Here is a 9,869-nt window from a genome sequence, read left to right as displayed (position 1 = left end):
TCCAGATTAAAAGGAAAATAATTGCCACATGATTTTACCTGAGTTGGAAAATAAAACTTCTATGGATGATATAGTGTCGGGATAACAGGGAAAATTTTATTATGGACCAAGTATTAGATAAAGAAATTATTGCTGATTGTTTTTAGATATAACAACAGCATCCAGGCATGAGGGAATTTTATGGCTTTATAAGATGCAGACTAAATTATAATAAAAGAATCATGAAATTTAGAAATACTTTTTGAAATGGTTCAGCAAAAGTTAAATGATAGATCAAACATGGCAAAAAGGCAATGGTTTTTAAAATAGAGATGGTGGAAATATGATATTGATTCACTATCCTTTCAGCTTTTCTCTATGATTAAATAATTTTGTAATAAAATGTATAAGATTAATTCCTCAGGCTACATCGTCTACTTTAAGCACTACACTGTCCCTTTAACTTTGAAGTCAGGCTTGGTACAGCTTGCAGCTGGCCAGTGTTCCCACTGAGAGAAACTAAGCACACTGGATATATTTTAGAAATCTTCTGTTTGAAGGTGTCAAAAGCTACTGATGCAAAAGGGACCAGAGGGCACAAGATTCTAGAATGAGAAAAAGTGTGGTGAGGGAGGCCGACCCCTGAAACCTCTGTTGGTTGATGCGTTGGCTAAATCTGTGTTCAGGACAAGGGGCCAAGCTCAGGGTCACACCTGGAGAACAAAGAAACCCAACAGACCTCAGGCAGCCTAAGGAGGCCAAATGAGAAACTAAAGGCCTGCAGGGGCTATGTCCAGCTCAGAAGGGTACGGAACTGAGCCCAACCACTGGGCTATTTTCTTCCCAAGACACAGACGGGACTTGGAACCTGTCTGGGGCATTAGGCTGAAGAGCTGAGAAACAGCCTGTGGAGAGCCGGCGCCGTGGCTCAATAGGCTAATCCTCCACCTTGCGGCGCCGGCACACCGGGTTCTAGTCCCGGTTGGGGCGCCGGATTCTGTCCCGGTTGCCCCTCTTCCAGGCCAGCTCTCTGCTATGGCCAGGGAGTGCAGTGGAGGATGGCCCAGGTGCTTGGGCCCTGCACCCCATGGGAGACCAGGAAAAGCACCTGGCTCCTGGCTCCTGCCAGGATCAGCGCGGTGCGCCGGCTGCAGCGGCGGCCATTGGAGGGTGAACCAACGGCAAAGGAAGACCTTTCTCTCTCTGTCTCTCTCTCTCACTGTCCACTCTGCCTGTCAAAAAAAAAAAAAAAAAAAAAAAAAAAAAAAAAAAAAAAAAGAAACAGCCTGTGGAAAGCTGAGTGTGTTTTCTGAAGTCTCCCAGTGACACAGAAGAGGATTAGAGTTCCAACAGACCAGGCTCTCCGTCTAAAGAGCTTAAAAACTGGGCTTTCGGAGGGGTGGAAGCTTGCAGATAGTGCAATCAGCCTGTTGCAATGTGTGTTTGCTGTGTTGCAATTCTTTTTTTTTTTTTAATTTTTTGACAGGCAGAGTGGACAGTGAGAGAGAGAGACAGAGAGAAAGGTCTTCCTTTGCCGTTGGTTCACCCTCCAATGGCCGCTGTGGCCAGAGCGCTGCGGCCGGCGCACTGCGCTGATCCGATGGCAGGAGCCAGGTACTTATCCTGGTCTCCCATGGGGTGCAGGGTCCAAGCGCTTGGGCCATCCTCCACTGCACTCCCAGGCCACAGCAGAGACCTGGCCTGGAAGAGGGGCAACCGGGACAGAATCCGGTGCCCCGACCAGGACTAGAACCCAGTGTGCTGGCACCGCAAGGCGGAGGATTAGCCTAGTGAGCCACGATGCCGGCCTGCAATTCTTTTGAGTCTGAGAAAAATTGTATTTTAATTATGATTACTGTGGCAATGCTTTGACAGCACTAACTCTATTTCTGAACTGCATTTGTTCCTAAAGAATTATTTATTTATGAATTTGAAAGGCAGAATTACAGAGTTAGAGGCAGACAGAGAGAGAGATCTTCCATTCACTGGTTCACTCCCCAAATGGCCTCAACAGCCGTAGCTGGGTCCATCTGAAGCCAGGAGCCTGAAGCTTCTTCTAATTCTCCCACATGGGTGCAGGGGTCCAAGGACTTGGGTCATTTTTCCACTGCTTTCCAGGCCATAGCAGAGAACCAGATTGGAAGTGGAACAGCATTCGGGACTTGAACCAGCACCCATATGGAATGCCAGCACTGTGGCATTTACCTGCTATGCCACAGCGCTGGCCCCTGAGCTGCTTCTTGTAACACAAGTGATCATTGACCCAAGTAGCTGGCTGATACCAAGGAGACCCCATTACTTCTCACTGGTGGACTGAGGGCCACATTCACAACTTGTGCCTTGCTATGTAAGTGAGATAGTTTGGGTCCCAGACTTGGCCTTGTAAGGCTGGAAGCTAAGATAACACACCTTCTGAAGCAATACAAGCTAATGTCTTCCAACGGCCATTCGAGACACATATGGTGACTCCGTTCTCTGGGAGAATTCACTCTGACAAGGCCAACAGCTGCTGGAGGCTCTGCTGCAGTGAACGGTCACCCTCAGCCTTACTGCTGATGGTTTGAGTCTTGAACCACTGAGCATCACCTTGAAGGCAGGTACCCCTTGGGAAATGTCCTCTGGGGATGCACAGTGTCTGGTTTGTCACTAGCACCCTGTGAGCCAGAAAAAAGGCAAGAGCCAGGAACAAATGGTCCATCCTGGTCTCCCACATGGGTGCAGGGACCCAAGCATTTGGGCCATTTCCACTGCTTTCCCAGGTGCATTACAGGGGCATTAGCAGGAAGCTAGATAAGAAGTGGAACAGCTGGAACTCAGTTGGACCAGATAAAGGATTCTGGCATCACAAGCAGCATCTGAACCCTTTGCACCACAGCTGGCCATCCTTTAACATTTTATTAACTTCGTACTTTTTAAGAGTTATTTATTTATTTTAGAGGTGGAGTTACAGACAGAGAGAGGGAGAGACAAAAAGAGAGGTCCTCCATCTGCTGGTTCACTCCCCAAATGGCCACAATGGCCAGAGCTGGGCTGATCTGAAGCCAGGAACCAGAAGCTTCTACCAGGTGTGCCATGTGGGTGGAGGGGCCCAAGCTCTTGGGCCATCTTCCACTGCTTTCCCAGGGACATTAGCATGATGTAAGATCAGAAGAGCAGAAGCTGGAACTCAAAGCAGCATTGTATGGGATACCAGCACCACAGGCAGAGGCATAACCTACTACGCCACAGTGACAGCCCCTCACTTATTACTTCTAAAGAATTATTTATTTATTTGAAAGTCAGAGTTACAGAGAGTGAGAGGAGAGAGGGAGAGAGAGAGGGAGAGAAGAAGAAAGGGAGAGAGAGAGATCTTCCATCTTCTGATTCACTCCCCAGATGGTCACAACCCACCTAGGAGCCAGGAGCTTCCTCCAAGTCTCCCACGAGGGTAGCAGGGGCTCAAACACTTGAGCCATCTTCTGCTGCTTTGAAGAGAGTAACTTAAAATAATATTTTCACATCAACAACACTATATGGAGAATAATGCAAAATGTTCATGGATTTTATGAATAAAAATGTAAGATGAAGAAAACTTCCTTTTGAATGGCTGAGGTGCTATCTTTCACTCCCTTTAAGATTACTACTGTAGAGAAGCGTTTTTTTTAAGGTTCATTTATTTGAAAGGCAGAGAGAGAGAGAGAGTGATTCATCTTCTATCTACTGGTTCACTCCCCAGATGGATACAACAGCCGGAGGCTGAGTCAATCTGAAACCAGGAGCGTGGAGCTCCATCTGGATCTCCCATATGGGTGACAGGGGCCCATGTACTCGAGTCTTCTTCTGCTACCTTCCTAGGCACATTAGTAGGAGGTGGATCAGAAGTGGAACTGCCAGGACTTGAACCAGTGCCCGTACAGATGCCAGCATCACAGGCAGCAGCTTAACCAGCTGTGCCACAATGCTCGTCCTTCTAGAGAAGATTTAGATGCATCAGGCTTCAGATGAAATATATATATTTTTTTGACAGGCAGAGTGGACAGCGAGAGAGAGAGAGAGAGAAAAGTCTTCCTTTGCTGTTGGTTCACCCTCCAAGGGCCCCTGCGGCTGGCGCGCTGCAGCCGGCGCACCGCGCCCATCCTAAGGCAGGAGCCAGGTGCTTATCCTGGTCTCCCATGGGGTGCAGGGCCCAAACACTTGAGCCATCCTCCACTGCACTCCCTGGCCATAGCAGAGAGCTGGCCTGGAAGAGGGGCAACCGGGACAGAATCCGGTGCCCCGACCGGGACTAGAACCTGGTGTGCCGACGCCGCAAAGCAGAGGATTAGCCTACGAGCCGCGGCACCGGCCCAGATTAAATATTGATTCAGGACTCTACTAAGAGTACTAACTCTTAGTTAGTTAGTTGAGTACTAACTCAAACACTGGGAATCCTTACTGGGTGTATTTATTTTTAAAGATTTATTTGTTTTATTTGAAATGCAGAGAGAGAGACAGACATCTGCTGGTTCACTCTCAAAATGGCTGCAATAGCCGGGGCTGAGCAGGCTGAATCCCAGAGCCAGGAACTCCATCCTGGGCTCCCACGTGGGTGGCAGGGATCCAACTACTTGGACCACCTTTTTCTTCCTTCCCAGACCCACTAGCAGGAGCTCAAGCCAGGCCTAAAATGAGGGAGAGGATACAGGATGCTGGCGTCACAAGCAGCAGCTTAAACCCTCCCCCTCCCACCCGGGCCACAATGCCAGCCCCTCTGCAGTGGTTAGCAGGGAGGTTTTCATTTTGAATTACAGGAGTGTTGGGGACGAGGGCCAGCAATGGGTCTCTGTGTGGGAAGTAGCAGTCCCCAAAGAGCTGTAGAAAGTTCTCAGGGAGGGAGGGAGGAAGGGAAGCAGAAGACACAATTTTCTGTAGGTTTGGGAAAAGTCCACATTGATGAGGCAATAGACAGTGAGGCTAAGAGCACTGGCCCCAGCATCAAACGAACTTGGCTGTGCTGGTGCTATTTTTATCGCCTTGGTGAGGTCAGCTAAGACTTGCTTCTTTTTATTGCCAGTGGGCACAATGGTACCTCCTGTATTGTGTTTGTGATGAGGATCAAATTAAGGAAGATCACATAGGCAAAGTACTTTCGCACAGTTCCTGACACAGAGCTGAGCGTTGAAGAAATGTGATGTAACGAATCAGGCTACTTTTCCCGCTCGAGAGCTGTGAAAGCCTGTGTCTATGAGCAGCGATTCTGTGATCACGGGAATGATGATTAGTTGTTCCATACCAGGACAGACAGACATGCCCTGCCACAGTAATTCTAAGAACTCTGGGGGCATCTTTTGTGCAAGGAATTATCCCAAGACCTGGGTGGGTCAGTCTGATCCTTTGTCATGTAGCTAATTACTATCAGGAAGCTGTTTTAACAGAGGAAAGAATATGATTCCTTTGCTAGTTACTTGACGTAACAAAGCAAGGTCAAAAACTTTTTATAGTACATGGAAAATGGGCATCATGGAAAAAAAAAACATGCACAGATTAAAAAAAATTGCACCAATATAACATGCTTTAAATTCAATTTTCCATGAGCTTTTTTAAGTACCCCCCCTAAATAGATTGTGAGGATAGAGACGAATCAGACTCAGACTAGCATGCTTTTGAAGTGACTCAGAGGGCAGGCATTGGGCCTAGTGGTTACAATGCCAACTGGGACACCCACATTCCGTGTTGGAGTGGTTGGGTTTGAGTCCTGGCCGTGCTCCTGATCCCAGCTTCCTGCTAATGTGCACCCTGGGAGGCAGCAGGTGAGGGTTCAAGTAGTTGGGTCCCTGCCAACCACACGGGAGACCTGGATTGAGTTCTGGACTCCTGGTTTTGGCATGGTCCAGCCTTGGCCTTGACCTTTGCAGGCATTTGGAAAGTGAACAGAAGGTGGGAGTACTCTGCCTATAAATAATTATTTTTTTAAAAAATGTTTAAAATAACTTGGTCCTTAGGCAGGGAAAGTGGACAGGAGTCTCATGAATTACCACAGCATTGCAGAAAGTGCTAAGAAGGCCCATGCGGCGGCTTAATAGGCTAATCCTCTGCCTGCGGCGCCAGCACCCCAGGTTCTAGTCCCGGTCGGGGCGCCGGATTCTGTCCCAGTCGCTCCTCTTCCAGTCCAGCTCTCTGCTGTGGCCCGGGAGGGCCGTGGAGGATGGCACAAGTGCTTGGGCTCTGCACCCCATGGGAGACCAGGAGAAGCACCTGGCTCCTGGCTTCAGATCAGCACGGTGCGCCAGCCGCAGCGGCCTTTGTGGGGTGAACCAATGGAAAAGGAAGACTTTTCTCTCTGTCTCTCTCTCTCACTCTCTACTCTGACTGTCAAAAAAAAATTTAAAAAGTGCTAAGGGTCTCAGGTTGTGAATAATATACCAAGGGAGCTAAAGAGAAACCACACATCACCCCCATTTCAAAGTCAGCATATTTACAAAGGAAGGAGAGCAAGGCCTAGTGGAGGAGTGTTTTAGTCAAACTGCTGTTGTTGCGAGGAATAGATGCACAGGGCTTATTTCATAGTAAGACTGCTGGTCTTGAAATTCTCCACTTTTGGACAAGAATGCTTACATTTTCATTTTCCGCTGGAAAATATGTAGCTGGTCCTCCATGGGGGCCGCAGGTTCAGCGAGGCAGGCTGGGAGAGGAAGGAGTTTAGGATGTGCAAGACCAGGATAATTGCTCTGGTGGCTTCCTTCCTGCTACTATCAGCTGATTCTCTCTCACCCTTCCCTGCACACATCCTGCAAGCCTGGCTTAACCCTGCCTTTTGTTTGCCTGCCTTCGCCCAATTGGGCAGCTCTTTCTCTGGCTCTCATCGACATTGCTCAGGAAGAACAGGAGCGGCCCAGTGGGGTCAGATCCTTGGTGGACAGAGCTCTCATATGCTCACCTCAAGATCTGCAGGGGGCAGGCACTGTGCCGTAGCAACGCACATTCCATATTGGAGTCCAGGTTCGAGTCCTGGGGCTATTCCATTTCTGATGCAGCTTCTTGTCAAGGCACCTGGGAAAGCAATGGAGGATGGCCCAAGTGCGTGGATTCCTGCCATCCACATGGGAGACCCAGATGGAGTTCTGGGCTCCTGGCTTTGGCCTGGCCTTATCCTGGTTGTTGCAGGCATTTGCGGAGTGAGCAAGTGATCTAAGATCTAAGATCTCCCTCTCTCTCTCTCTCTCTCTCTCTCTTTCCCTGTCATTCTGCCTTTTGACAAAATAAGTATATCTTTAAAAAACAAAAAAGCTCTGTGGATCTGTGCTGTACCCTGCCCAGCTAGCAGTGGCCGAGGAGGAGGAGGTCACAAGCGACCAGGCTGGGAGCTGCAGTTAAGTGACTGCTCAGGCAGCTTCTTTCCAAAGCAGGGTTATAGGTGGGACTCCCTGGAGCCAGGAGTGTGGATATGGCTGTGTCCTATGACTGGCCTGTTTGGGAAAGGCAGACAGCATTGTCGATGACCTTGACCTATCGGTAAGCCGTGGGCTTATGCAGAAAGGAAGAAAGGAAACACATGGAGTAAGGGCATTTCCAGGGTGCCCTGAGGCACGGAGACAGAAAGTACAGGCTGGGGGAACAGGTGGCCGAATCTAGGGTATACAAATGGAGGAGGGCCTTGAACCTACACAGCTAGAGATTCTTCATTCTGTTTACATGATGGGATGACCAGGGACCCATGGAGACAAAGTTGTCTTTCATCAGCCCTGAGAAAGTTACTACAAGGCAGTATGATAGATTCCCAGGGTAAAAGCTCACTGATCTGGGAGTCTCTACACCTCTGTTTCTTGCCGGCTTCCCCATCAGTGCAAAGAACACAAGTTACCCATTGGACTGGAAGACAGAGGCTCCGTTTAATTGGACTCTCCTCTGCCTCTTCCTTGACACTGGGAGGCTTCTAAGCACAGGTTCAGAGTCTCCCAGGACTGCTTTGGAAGTGTCTTATTTGCCAACAGAGTATGTGGGCTCAGCTACCTGGTGTTGGGGTTACAGCATCCTGGGGTGTCTCTAAATCTGCTGGCTTTATTTGTATCTGACTACCTGTTTTTCTTGCTGGTGCAGAGAAAAGTCTCCTGAATTGAACTGAATTCAACCATTTTCTGTTTCTTCAAACATCTCTGTGCACGAGATAGTATGGCATGGGAATTAAACATGTAGCTCATTTCCATCCATGGCAGCTGGGATGATGCTGGAGATACACAAGTGAACAAGGCACGGAGCTGTGGGACACAAAACCACATAGAGAAATTAACAGCTAGAGTAGGTGTTTGGCCTAGTGGTTAAGATACCTGCCTACCATATCAGAGTGACTGGGTTTGATTCTTGGCTCCTGACTCCAGTTTCCTGCTGATGCAGATCCTGGGAGGCAACAGTGATGGCTCACATCACCCACATAGGAGGACTAGATTGGGTTCCCAGTTCCCAGATTTGGCTATGTCCCAGCCCTAGCTGTTGTGGGCATTTAGGGAGTGAACCAGTGCTGGCACTGGCACTGTGGTTGTTTCTGGAAGGGAAGCGGGGAAAGGACAGCAAAGGGGAGGGTGGATGAAGTCATGACCCCTGGGTGCTGGGGTTGGCGAGAGGGCCCTCCGAACTCAGTACCTGGAGCACTCTACGCTGTGACTGTAGCTAAGGTCCTCTCTAGCATCACAAAAGAGTGAGAAGCAGAGGAGAAAACCAATGGAAGCCCTCAGTACTGCAAGTTGCTGGGACGGTTCACCTTTAAGCGACAAAGGAAAAAATAACTCTTCTACATGAAACATACTAAAAAGGGTATTCCATGGCTCCAGGCCCTTGTAAAGAGATCATACATAAACTACAAAAATATAAATACTTACAGCCCTGAGAATCATTCTAACAAAAAAATGGGAAGTTTTTGGTGCACTAATATTATTAGTAACTTTTTTTAAAAAAATGATTTATTTACTTATTTGAAAGGCAAAGTTAAAGAAAGAGAGAAGGAAAGACAGAGAGAGGGAGAGAGAGAGATCTTGCATCTGCTGGTTCACTCCCTAAATGGTTGCAATGGCTGGAGCTGAGCCAATCCAAAGCCAGGGGCCAGGAGTTTCTTCTGGGTCTCCCATGTGGGTATAGAGGCTGTAGCACTTGGGCCATCTTCTACTGCTTTTTCGGGCCATAGCAAAGATCTGGATCAGAAGTGGAGCAGCTGGGACTCAAACCGGCGCCTATAAGGGATGTCAGCATTGTAGGTGGCAGCTTTACCTCCTATGCCACAGTGCCAACCCCTGTTAGTAGTGACTTTCATGGTGAGAACTTTTCTTGATCACTCAGGCTTAGGACTATAAAAGACAGTCCCTATAGCAATGCCTTGTGTTAAGCTGTGGAGAATTTCTGGCCCCCAGAATTTGGCAGGTGTTTGCAGGTACTCAGCAAACCCTGTTCAGACTAAAATAGCCTCGAGGCTGTGCTCTTCAAACAGTACCTGCTCTGCCTTCCCCCTTCCTCTCCACTGTCAGTGTTGTTTAAACCGTGGTGGGAGAAAGCCTGGTGTAGCTGGCAAGCAAGGATGTTGCAAGATGCTCCAGGCTCAGGCATGTGGGAGCTGGAACGACCTAGAGCCAGTGCTGGCAGCCATACCAGGCCCTAGGTCTCACAGAACTGGAGAAGCTAAATTCCTTTTCCGCTTTGGTTTTCTTCATGGCTACAGCAGACTCCAGTGAAGGAGCAAAGCATAAAGTCAGCAGATCTGACTGGGGAAAAGTCTGGGACACCCTGTTCTACAAACATCTGTTGTGAGTGAAACCAAAATAACTCCTGTCTTCAGTGACCAAATGCTAACTGCTATCAACTGCTTCCTACTTTTAGCTTAGAGTCACTGACTAAATTCATTCTTTTCAGGTTACCCTCTTCAAAAGCATTTTTTTTTTCAAAAAAAT

The sequence above is a fragment of the Oryctolagus cuniculus genome, chromosome 3, assembly GCF_051225735.1.
Source record: "Oryctolagus cuniculus isolate XC-2025 breed Fujian yellow rabbit chromosome 3, ASM5122573v1, whole genome shotgun sequence".
NCBI classification, from domain to species: domain Eukaryota; kingdom Metazoa; phylum Chordata; class Mammalia; order Lagomorpha; family Leporidae; genus Oryctolagus; species Oryctolagus cuniculus.
This window is presented reverse-complemented; position numbering follows the sequence as displayed.